The following is a 13,022-nucleotide window of genomic DNA, read 5'->3' on the forward strand; positions in this document are numbered from 1 at the left end:
AGTGGCCTCTCCTCTGGTTGCTGGGCCTGCTGGCAGGGCTGGCTCTGCCCCCTGGCCCACAGGCATGGGAGGGTCTTGACCACAGCCGGGCCTCGCAGCTGGCACACAGCAGTGGTTCCTAATGGTTTTATTACCAGCAACAATGTGGTGCTTGTTGCCATCCTCTCACAGGCCTGTGGTTCCCAGCCCAACTAGTGGTGGCCTGAGGGCCTGCCTGGTACTGGAAGCTCAGCTGGAAAGCCCAGTGGGGCAGGGCAATTGCCTCTGCATTTTCTTTTGTCAACACCCTCTGTGCAGCCTGGACTCTGAGATAGCGTGGTGATATGCTGGGGCCCCAAGTTGGCAGGCCTGGCAGCTCTTGAGTTTTCTCTCCAGAGGGCCCTTGCTTCAGATTCACAAATATTGTTTATCTATTCATTTATTAAAGACCTACTATGTGTCGGGCACTGGCTACAAAGATAAAAGAGACTGAGCTGGTCCTCAAGGACCCCGCAGGGGAGATGAGAGTCTGGCAAGGTGACCATTACGTCGTAGGTGGGTGGAGAGAGCTCTGCAGCGTGAACCTGGAGCATTACGGGGGCTCAGAGAAGGGACGTCTCATTCAAGGCGGGAGGGAAGAGCAGGAAAGGGTTTCTAAAGGAGGTGAGGCTGGAGCTGAGTCTCAAAGCGTAGGGAGCAGTTAGCCAGGGGGTCCAGGGCATTTTCTCCCTTGCTGTGGCGGGAGTGATGGGATATGGGAGATCATGGGATGTGAGGCTGGAGGGCTGGGCCGAGCTGGACCAGGGAAGGCCGGGATGTTACCCATTCATCGCCGTTGGCCTTGGAGTAACGTGCCCATATTTGCGTCTGAGAAAGATCATCCCGGGGCATCAAGGAGGAGAACTTGGGCAGCTGAGGCTGGGGGCGGGGAGCCCAGGCAGGAGGCTGGTGCCGGAATCCAGGGGCGCAGCAGTGCGGGCGTGGAGGAGGGCTGCTCTGTGAGGCATTTAGGTGGGAGTGACTGGGTGATGGAGAGGGTGAAGGGAGCTGGCTCAGCCCGCCGCGTGGGTGGAGGTGCCATCCGTTGAGAGGGCTCGGCTGGAGGGAGTCTGGGAGAGAGCTTCCCGTGGGAGGCAGGGCTAGAGTTGAGGGTGGTTAGGCTTTGTGCAGGCGGAGCCTGGGCCGGGCCGGGCTTGCCGAAGAGGGAGGGCCTGTGTCACCAGGCCTGGATGTGGGGACCCAGGAGGGCGCAGGGTCCAGGTGATGGATTAGAAAGGCAGGCGCATTTTATTCCGTAACTGGTAGCAATCCCTGCAGATTTTTAAGGACGAAAGTAACTTAACCAGGCATTTGTACCACACACATTGGGCATACTGATGTTTGGGGGCTTGAGCCGGGGCTTCTGCTTCTCAGGTGCTCCCCCGAAAGATGAGCTGCAAGGCCTAGACCCTGTCCTTCAACTCCCCGCTGCACAGCCTGGGGCGAGTGTCATCACCCTCCGACAGTGGTATGTGAATTGCGAAGCTGACATCCGCCCTGGGTTTAGAGGCAGGTCTGCCAGTGTAGGAGGGGATAAGATGGGCACAGCAGTTTTGGTAAACAAACAGAAAAGAAACAAAAACTGTTTCTCTAAAGTAGAAATATGAGTCTTTTGTGTGTCACAGGAAGAGCTGTTTCCAAAGAATTTCTAGAAAAATGGCGTGAACCAGGTCAGCATCACTGAACCCGGGCAGAGGCAAGAGACGGCGTGGCATTGTGCCAGGGCCACCAGGCTTGGCGCTGAACAGACAGTGGTTTCACCTCGGCCCTGCCACCTCCTAACCGAGTCCTCCTCAGGAAGATCGCTTAACCTCTCTTAGCCTCAATTTTGCCGTCTGCAAAGTGGAGACAACCTTCCAGACTTGTGTCATTTGTTTGTCTGTTTGTTTGTTTGTTTCAAACACTGCTTCTTGCCCTAAACTTGGATATTTTATGTCACGTGTCTTTTAAAAGAATCCTTCTACAGTTGGCCTCGCTGGTATTTGAGGATTAAAATTCAGCTGTGCCTGGTCCCTGTCTGGCGCTGAAGAGACACAGCCCCCCACCGCTCACACCCTTCTTCCCGTCTCACATGCCAAGTTTCCTCTTGCTCTTTGCCTCCCGAGAGGCCTGACCCCCCCAGTGGGTTTTGAGTTCCATGTTCCTGGGAAGCTCCACTTATCATGTTCCTTTGACACTCTTGTTCCCCAAACCTGGGTCACCCCAGTGTATTTGAAGAGCATCTGCTGAGCTAAATGGGAACTAGGGGAGGAGGTCAGTTCCTTGTCTCTTTTTAATGCAGGGGAGGGGAGGGTCTGTGCAGAGCTGCCCATGGCTGTGTGGAGAGCAGAGGATGAGGGAGGGAGAGGCTCTGGCCCATCCAGGGCCCGGGCAGACCACGGCTAGGACCTTGCCCAGTAGCTGGCTCCTGTGCCAGGGAAAGGGGTGCAGGGCCCTAGTGGAGTCTGGGAGATGATCTCGGGGTGACCTCGGTCTGGATGGGGAGGCCAGCTTCCTCTGTGATCGGGCACACGTGGTGGCCATTGGTCTGTTTTGTGGCCCCTGTGACATGCAGCCATGACCACGGGGAGACCTTGGAGGCATCTCTGCTCTCCGGAGGAGGCTGGGTGGGAAGCTAGCTCCTCAGCGGGGGCTCCTGTGGAGGTGGCGTTGGCGAGAAGGCCTGGGCCGGAGTCAGGCTGTGCCTGGCTGGGGGTAGGGTGGGTGGGGACCACTGTCAACTTGAGTGCGGAAACCAGTGATTCCCTGGTTGGTACAGACCTGCGCTTGTACCCCTGTCACAGGGGCACCCTCTGGAAGCTGGTGTGTGTGGACCGAGGGTGTGGTGGTGTAATCACACGAAATGTACAGCATAATTAATCCGGCATACCCTTAATGGTATGCATAATTGTGCTGCATGGTAACTAGGTGTAAATGGTAAGCAGTTCACATAAATGTTTTTGTAATTGGTATTAATTTTGCAGAGGCAAACTAAGTTTATGTGGTTTCTTTCTTCTTGCTCTGTTAGTTTTCTAGCACAGGCAATTCCTAGCTCTTGGAGGAGTTCTACTGCAAATGTTTGTTTGTAGGGCAATGTTTTGTATTTTCTCTCAGAACAATGTTATGAATGGTTATGAGGTTCCCAAGCTGGTTTCCAAATGCCTCTTTGGCCCACACTTTAGGTGAAACGTGCGACGCGTATGCGGGGAGGCCTCGCCTGGGATCCTCCTGCTTCAGGTTCCTGGAGCCTGCCTGTATGTGTGTGTGTGTGTGTGCGCGCGCGCACACACACATACATGTCTTTCTGCATGTGTCTGTGTCTGTGTATGTGAGTGTGCCCGTGTGGGTCTGTGTCTGTGTCTCTGTGTGTGCCTGTGACCCCTGAGGCCACAGTGGCAGGTTAAGGGTGCTGGTAAAGAGGTTATTTATTCTGGTTGCGAAGGCCCTTGCTCTGGGGGATTAGGGGAGGCCTCGCGGCATTAGCTGGGAGAGAGGACACTGGGTCAGGCCACAGCAGCCGTTCAGGAGCCAGCGAGAGCCATTCCTGGGCGTTGTCTGAAGTGAGAGTCTAGGTTTCTTAAGGACACCTTACTGGCCTTTCACCCTAATTAATGACATACTTTTTTTTTTGAATTTTTGCATTTAATTTTATTTATTTTTTTATACAGCAGGTTCTTATTAGTTGTCCATTTTATACATATTAGTGTATCTACTCCAATCCCAGTCTCCCAATTCATCCCACCACCACCCCCACCCCTGCCGCTTTTCCCCCTTGGTGTCCATACGTTTGTTCTCTACATCTGTGAATGATGTACTTTTTTTAAAAATTCATATTTATTGAGCACCTAGCATGTGCCAGGTACCATGCTAAACACTCTACTCAAATTCTCTCATATCTTAAAATAGACTCAGGAGGTAAGGACTCTTATTGTGTGGTTTGGTAACGTGTGGCCTGCGTCTGGGCGGCAGAGGTTTGAGGCGGGTTCCGACTGAGCCCCCTTAGGGCTCAGGGGTGGATGAGCTGCACCAGGGCCCCCGGGCCGGAGGCTAGTGATTCTGGGATGTGCTACGCAGAGTCCTGGGGTCCTCCTCCTCTCGGGCCTCCTTGCCCCCCTGCAAGCGGTTTGGTTTCGGTTGGGGCAGAGGGTGAGGAGAAAGCAACCCAGGGAGCAGCAGGTGGTTCTGACGGCAGTGGGCTCTTCCCTGCACTCTTGGGTGGGCAGGGGCTGTGCGCCAGCAGCAGCTCCCAGACCCTTGAAGGCTCTTTGGGGGACCTCCCAGTTTGGGCCCGGGAGGGGGTCAGCTCTGTGGCCTGGGAGAGTGTGAAAAGGTGCGGGCGGGGAAGCATCGCACGGATGGTGTGAGGAGAGAGTGGTCCCAGGCAAGCCGGGGACCAGCTTCCAAAGGCCTGGGCGGGTGGGAGGCCGGCTGTCCCCGCTTCCCGTGGTTCACAGACACCCTGACCTAGGTCCCTCACGACCCCAGGCACCCTGGGCATCTGGGGGCTGGCTGAGCCTGCGGACCCCGTAGCAGGTGCACGTCCTGGCCTGGGGCAGGTGGATCAGGGCCCTTCCCGTTGGCGCACTGCCTTGGGGAGCTCTGGCAAGCGACCCCTAGAATGGGCTTGTGGGGGTCCCTCGAGGCACCGCAGCGCCGTGCGGGCGATGTTGCGGCTGCCTGGGAGTGATTGCACCCCGTTCTCTCTGCCTCAGGGGTCAGGCGGAGCAGGGAGACCGGGGAGGGCGGGTGGCAGAAGAGCGGGGCGCAGGACATGACTCTGACCTCCTCTGTTTCGGGAAACACACGCATCCGTCTACACGAGAAAAGCCAAATGACCACACAGCAAACTGGCTACAGACCCCTGGGAGGGCGGTTGAGGAGGAGTGGTAGGGGGTGGGGGTCCTGAGGGGTGGGGAAGGGGGCTGGGGGCCCTCCGGAAGGAGCCCCCCTCGTGGAGGAGAGAATGCTGTGAACGTAGACACAAGCGTGTGGGAACAGGAGATGTGAGCTGGGGGCCTGGAAGGATGGAGTCAGCTAGGCGAGGTGGGGGCCAGGTCAGAGCGGTAGGCTGAGGCCAGACTCGGGGAGCCAGCGGTGTAGGACCAGACCAGAGTTCAGATCTTACAGTGTGTGAAAATCACTGGCATCATCGGGTTTTTAAAAATAACAGCTTTATCGAGATATGATTCACATACCATCCAATTCGCCCATTTAAACTATGCAATTCGATGGTTTGTAGTACATTCACGGAGTTGTGCAACCATCACCACAATTTCAGAACATTTTCATCAGGCATCATAGGTTTGATTGAGGAAGCCATGTGTGGAAAATCTTTGCTGAGAGGCTCGGGTGGGAGGGAGGGACACCAGAGGCAGTGAGACACGTTACAGGGTAACTGCCAAGGTCTAGACCTGTGGTCCCGAGGGCCTGGAGGGCAGGAGTGGAGAATAGGGGCCCGAGGATCAGGTGCCTGGTGCAATGTGGGGACTGAGGGGGCAGGTGGGACCCGAGTTCTCTGCGGGGTTTTGGGCTTTGGCAGCTGAGGGGAAGGTGCTGCCACCTCCACGTGGAGAGGGGAGCCACAGGAAACATGAAGCATCTGGTTCTAGAAGAGTAGGATTTTAGGTAACTGCAAGTCACCCAGGTGGGGATGTCCAGAGAATAAAGATGGAGGCCTTGCAGTAGGAAGTCTGCACTCATTTAAGCCCAGGTATCTCAGCAGAGGAGAATCTAGAGTACAGCTGGATCACAGCGGGACCCGAGAGGGGTGCCCACTGGGCAGCAGTGAGAGCAAGACCCCAGCCATCCAGGAGAAAGAGCGGAGGGACCCGAGGGCCAAGAGCATGGAGCCAAGGGGGCAAAGAGAGCCAGAGAATCCCCTTGTTTGTGAACTTGCAGGGGTCTCCTGTTCACCCCAGTGCCCAGCTTGGCAATGACACTCAATAAAGGATTGCTGAGTGAGTGCTTGAAGCAGGGAATGATTAGCCGGCAAGGAGGCTGAATGGAGCTCAAGGACGCCAAGGATGGAAAAAGGCCCTTTGAAGCCATGGGTGACTGTATCTGTCAGGGCCGATTCAGGAGACAGGAACCACATAGTGATTTGAACAGGCAAAGTTTAATATAAAGACTTATTAATGATAACAGGAGATTGGAGTATTGAGAGATTGGCTGATAAGAAGTAAAAAGATCTGCAAAGAATACAGAAATAGCATATATGAGAACAGCCACTACACCCAGGGTTGCCATGGAGTGCCCAAGGAAGAGGCCCCCAGGGCTGAGATCCTGACCTTGATGCCCCTGGCTCCCTGGATGACAGAGAAGTCACTGTGGTGCCATGTTGGCAGAACTTGCTGGAAACCTGCCCCCCGGAACTCACTGGAAGTCCATCCTTTTGGGTCCCAAGGAAAGTTGTTCATGAGGAAGTATCTTGCTGGAGGCACAATGCTACTAAACTACCCAGAAGGAGTATTGGGTGAAGCTGCTGGCTGCTTTTGACTATCAAACACTGCTAGAGCCAGGTGCTGGGGAAGCACCCTAGCTGCAGGAGCCAGGCACTGGAGAAGCTGTGACTGGACAGGCCTGGCCACTAGGGAAGCCACGGGGGCAGCAGGATCTGACTGCTGGAGAAGTTGTATACGATGCAGAAATCCTTCAGGAGAGCACAGTGGTTCTAGGAAAGAACACTCCTCCTCCTTCAGTGTCTCTCCAGTGCCCTCTACTGAGGGAGTTTGATGTCATGCCAGCTGGCAAAGGGGACATATTTAAGGGGCCTAGCTTCATTTTCACAGAGCAGGCCATGAAGGGTGAATACATTAACTGGCACAGTCTGCTACTTTGGCTGCACAGCTTCCGTCTGCCCCCTTTTACACACATGTGAGCAACCATATAGTTGTATTTCTACCTCCCAAGACACAGCTCTCCTGCCTCCCGTTCTTACCCTGTCTCCCAAATGAGGCGTCCCAGCACTTACTGTATCAATCACTGTCTACATGAGCAACACCTCAAATTCAGTCACAGTCTCACTGAATATTCTGTTACCTGAAGACTAAATTGTAACGTTAACTTCCAACAACTTGTTTATAAAATATAAATAATGGGAAGATGAAGGAAAAAGAAGAAAACGGTTACCATGTACAAATAAACACACATCTATATCAAGTAAATAGAAAACATGCAAAACTACTATAGTTCTCATTTCTATATTTGTTCACAAGACCACGTTTGCTCTCCGGCTTCCTTCTCCCATTTCCCATCCTGTATCTCCTCTGCACTCAGCTGGAATCTCAGCAGGGCAGGATTCTTTTACCTGGTGGAGTGACCCAAACCTTGATTCTTGAAGGATCTGAATCCTCGGTTGTCCTGCCTTTTTTTTTTTTCTTGGTTCCTGTAGTTTTTCATTAACCCTTACTTTTGGGCATGGAAGTTCTAAGAGGTACCTGAGAGAATCCTCTGATTCCAGAAATTATCTTCCTGGCCTTTACTGTATACCAGCAACCCAATTTCTCCTTGGTAACTAGGATCAATCACTCCAGCTTGTGGAGTAACTCCTTTTTGTCTGCTGCTTCAGCGGCATTAAGGGGGTCCCCAAAAGCCAGGTCAGTGACTCGTCTTCCAGTGGAACCATTGCGGTGTCCTCTTGGCAGACAACATTCAGAGCCCCTAAACCTTTTCAGAGATACGGGAGTGGAGTGGGGACCAGATGCAGGGATCAAGGGGAGAGTAAGTGAAGAGGCTCTGGAGCTGGCACGTGTGGCGTGGACCGTTGTTTAGAGAAGGCTGGAAGAGCCAAGAATCACACAGGTGTGGACCATGGGCCACCTCGGCTGGTGGGGAGGGTAGGACAGAATCAGACCCAGGCTCACGGCTGTCCAGACAGCAGGCCCCGCCAGGGTCCACACGGCTGACTCTGATGTGGACTTTCAGCCTGGACCCTGTGCCCTGCCTCCTGGGGCGTGGGAAGCCCATCGACTGCCACCGCACGCACGACCCCGACCCCCAATAGGGCTCCTCCTGACTCACCGTGTTCGGAAATGCGTGCTCCTGTATGGAACTCTGTATGGGCTCATTTTGGCTCCCAAGAACAACTTCAGCTCCTTACCAGCGTCTATTTTGGGTACAAACCTTTTTTTTTTTTTCTCCTCCCTGCTTTTGGGGCTGTGTCATGGTAACCGTAAGTGCGAGCCGAGGAGTCTGATTCAACTCGGCTCTGCCCGTGTGGCCACCACAATGGCAGCATTTGGTGTGATTAAAAATGCTCACGCTGGTGGTGCTCTGGCCTCGAGGGTGGTGTGAGAGCCACAAGTCATCCTGTTGTGACTTCAGAGCCAGACAGATGGGCTCTGAAGTGGGGAACAGGATGGCAGGATTGTTGGCCTGTCGCCAGTGGCTTTTGGTATTCTACGGGCAGCTGGTGATTTGGGTGGGAAGGACGTTTCTGGAAGTCAGAGTCACGGTATGATGACATGCATCTCCCTCGTGTTGAGAGAGAATGAGCAATCAGAAGGTGGCACTGGGACCTCCCCCTCCCCCTTATCCAGCCCCAGTCTTGTGACCAAGGGTGGGGGAAGACATGGCAGATAAACATCTCTGTCTGGGAGGCTGTGATGTCTCCCCTCAGCTTTCTGCTGCCCCCAGCTTACCAAGCTTATCACCACCCTGGCAGATGCTTGGGTGGTGTGGGACACAAGATACTCTCATGTCTTCTGTCACCCACAGTACTCATTTGCACCTCCTCCTAAGGTCAAATAGGAAATTCAGCCGTGAGGCTGTTATCTACAGGCTGGTGTCACATCAGGGGCACAGAGAGCTGATCTGGGGTCTGTGCTACTCATGCTCATCCATGACTGGGTGTCGCCATGTTTGTAAGGACTCTTAAGTTAGATGGACCTGGACTCAGAATCCTGCCCTGGGACTTTCTACCTGCACTACTCTGGAGAGGTAATTAACCTCCCCAAGCCTCAGCTTATCCTTCTATAAAATGGGAATAATAGTAGAACCAACTTCATAGACTTCATAGGTTGTTTATGAGGATGAGACGAGACAATGCATGGCCCTTAGCACAGTGCCGGACACACGGTAGGTGCTCAGTAAATAGTAGGATGAATAAATGAATGAATGACTCCCTCATCCGGCAGGGCACTGAACACGATGATTAGAAGCTTGGACTGCCTGTTACCACCCTTCCCCCTGCCCTCACAGCCCACAGGCCTCACCAGGAAAGGGAGACTAACTGGAAACTTTGTTTTCTGATCAGTTCGTTGGGAAAGTTAACATGTTTGCAGTGGTCACATGCTAATTGTAAGAGATCATGATGAAGTGGAAAACTGGGGGCTTCAGCGGGGGACAGACCTGGATTTGTATCTGGTTCCTCCACCCACGAACTGTGTGACCTTAGGCAGCTTGGCCAACCTCTCCATACCTCATTCTTCTCATCTAGAAAATGGGGATAAAAATAGTCTCCACTTCAAAGGGTTGGAGTGAGGTGTGAGGATGTACAAGATGTTGAAATTGTAAAGCTCTTTCACAGGGCCTGGCGCGTTGTAAGAATCGTAATCAGTACAAGCTCCATTTGAGTGAAGTACACTCACGGGCACTCCAGGGATGTCAACAAAGAAGAGAAAACTGTGGGCTGGGTTAGTCAGGGACTAAGAATTGTTAAAATTTATTGAGGATATCCTTTGTGTCAGGCACTCTTGTTGGCATGTTTCTTAAAGCAAATAATTTTAATGTTATTTCGTCCATTCTATTTTTTTTTTGGCCATGCCATGCGGCTTGCAGGATCTTAGTTCCCTGACCAGTGAAGGGATCGAACCTGGGCCCCGTGCGGTGGAAGCGTGGAGTCCTAACCACTGGACCGCCAGGGAATTCCCTGTTAGCATTTTTAATGCATCTCACTTTAATTCTCACAACAGGCCTGTGAAGTGGCAAGTGTTATTTCCCCCATTTTACAGCTGAGAAAACTGACGCACAGTTATGCCTCAGGTCACACAGCTGACGCTAATACAGACAGAATTTGAACCCACGCAGTCGGGCCTCCCAGGGAAGACTTCAGGAGGTTGAGATTAGTATATGAGTCAGGAGCGTCAGCCACAAGGCACAGACTCACTCACACCAAAGGCACAGACTCACTCCCACCGAAGTAGGGAAAGTCTCACATTACCGGGAGGTTCAGAGATGCCCTGCCTCCAGGTACAGCTGGGTCCGGGGGGCCCAGACAATGGCCTCAGTGTTCCAGCGTCTATCTCCAACCCTCAGGCACGCTTTCCCCAACGCAGCCAGCAGCTCCTGACCCACGTCGCATCACGTTAGCATCTTTCCTTTGCACCAAAACACTCCTGGGGGGCCTCTGATTGGCCCCGCCTGGTCACATGCTCACTCTGTGACTAGGGTGAGGGGTGGGGTCGGCACAAACACCACAAAACCCCACTGGGAAGGAAGGGAAGGTAACTAGATCGAAACCAGCAAAGTCCACTGCAAAAAGGGCAGACCAGCTAGAGGGGTGAAGAAGGACCTGGTGCAGAGACGGTCAGATATTTTTCAGCAATTCAAAGAGAGGACTTGAGATGGAGCCGGAGAGGCTCTTATGGTGATCACATTTGGGTTGTGTTTGATGGAGGAAGGATCTGGGTTTGTGGGCAATTATGGTTTTGTTTCTGGAAGAGGATGATTCCTCGCCGGCCCTTGTTGAGGTGAGACTGGGGTGACGATCTAGTCGGTGCTGGTTGGAGCAGGCTTGGAGGTGAGGCTTTGGGGTGATTGATTGGCTCAGGGGGTGCTGATGGGATTGGGATCGGTGAGGAGGGTGGGAATGGTGCTGGGGACGGTGTGGTGGCAGAGCTGGGAGGTGACGCGGCAGGACGGTCTGGAGGCTTCAGGAGATGGTTGAATTGTGGGTCTTGGGTCTGAGATGGGCTGATGAGCGAGCTGGGCTGTGGTTAGGGATGTGGGCAGCAATGGCACGTCGAGGTGCAGTTTGGGGGGGACGTGAGGGAGGTACACCATGCTGCACATGGGCTGGACTTGGTGGAAATGATGTGTTGCGAGAATTAAACATTTCGTGAGGGATGTGAGGGTGGGGCGGGGAGGGAGGTACCACTTTTAGAGCTGATGATGGAACTCTGTGTGGGGGTGAGGAGATGATGATGGGTGTTCTGTGGGACGTGACGGTTTCATAGCGTAACAGAGGTGGAGGGACTTAGCTGCACTCTTATGGAGGAGGATGGAGGCCAAACCCATCCAATGGTTGCAGCTGGATGTAAGCCCTCATTCCCAGACCCATTCTCTCTTTTTTTTTTTTTTTTGCGGTACGCGGGCCTCTCACCGTTGTGGCCTCTCCCGTTGCGGAGCACAGGCTCCGGACGCGCAGGCTCAGCGGCCATGGCTCACGGGCCCAGCCGCTCCGCGGCATGTGAGGTCTTCCCGGACCGGGGCACGAACCCGTGACCCCTGCATCGGCAGGCGGACTCTTAACCACTGCGCCACCAGGGAAGCCCCCCATTCTCTCTTTTTAAAAATTACTTTTTATCTCTTCACAGTATTACATGCATATAATTTTAAGAAGTAAATAGAACTAACATCTCTTCACCGAATGCAGTTGTTCCTTGCCTCCTTCCACCTTCTTCTTCTTCTCAGAGGCAACCACTTTTAGCTGTTTCTTCTAGCAGTTTTACATCTCATGGGTCTGAGTAATGTTCGTATTTTTGACTCTTCCATTGTAGACATTTTCCATTGATTTCCTATTTGGTAAATAAGAATTTAGCTCTCTTATATGCCAGCCAACCCCCTCAATATTTCTCGTGGTAGACATACTATCAATAGTACCTTACCAGGGGTCTTCCCTAGTGGCACAGTGGTTAAGAATCCACCTGCCAGTGCAGGGGACATGGGTTCGAGCCCTGCTCCGGGAAGATCCCACATGCCACGGAGCAACTAAGCCTGTGCACCACAACTACTGAGCCTGCGCTCTAGAGCTCGTGCGCCACAACTACTGAGCCCACGGGCCACAACTACTGAAGCCCACGTGCCTAGAGCCCGTGCTCCGCAACAAGAGAAACCACCGCAATGAGAAGCCCACGCACCGCAACGAAGAGTAGCCCCCGCTCGCCGCAACCAGAGAAAAGCCCGCGCACAGCAACGAAGACCCAACGCAGCCAAAAATAAATAAATAAATAAATAAATAAATAAATAAATAGTACCTTACCAGTGTTGTTTCAAAAATGTCTTATGCCTATAATAACATACATATATGTATGCATGTAGCAGGCAGGATAATGGCCCTGCAAAGATGGCCACATCCTAATCCCCTGAACCCGTGAATGTGTCACCTTATGTGGCAAAAGAGACTTCACAGATGTGGTTAAGTTAAGGATCTTGAGATGGGGAGATTTATCCTGGATCATCTGGGTGGGCCCAGTGTCATCATCAGGATCCTTGAAAGTGAAAGGCAGAGGCAGGAGGGTCAGAGTAATGTGATGGGAGAAAGACTGGCCGTTGCTGGCTTTGAGGATGGAAGGGAGCCAGGAGCCAAGGAATGTGAGCAGCCTCTCGAAGCTGAAAAAGTCAAGAAAATGGAACCTCTCCAGGGCCTGCAGAAAAGAATGCAGCCTGCCAACACCTCGATTTCAGCCCAGTGACGAGTACCATTTTTGACTTCTGACTTCCAGAACTGCAAGAAAAAAATTTGTGCTGTTTTAAGCCATTAACTTTGTGGTAATTTGTAACAGAAGCAATAGGAAATTAATACACCAGGTAATATGTCTACATCCACATACATACATACAAACATGCATACTTATGTATGTTATGTATACATACTTGTTAAATCAACTAATGCAACTATTTACAGCTGAGCTTTATACTGTACTACAATAGTTTCCTTTTCCCCCCCTGAAATGAATAATTACCTTGTTTCTTTTTTTTTAATTGACTTTTGTCATTTTTTAAAAATATTTATTTATTTATTTTATTTGGCTGCACTGGGTCTTGGCTGTGGCATGCAGGATCTTCATTGCTGCATGTGAGATCCA

This window comes from Hyperoodon ampullatus (assembly GCF_949752795.1).
Source record: "Hyperoodon ampullatus genome assembly, chromosome: 15".
NCBI classification, from domain to species: Eukaryota; Metazoa; Chordata; class Mammalia; order Artiodactyla; family Ziphiidae; genus Hyperoodon; species Hyperoodon ampullatus.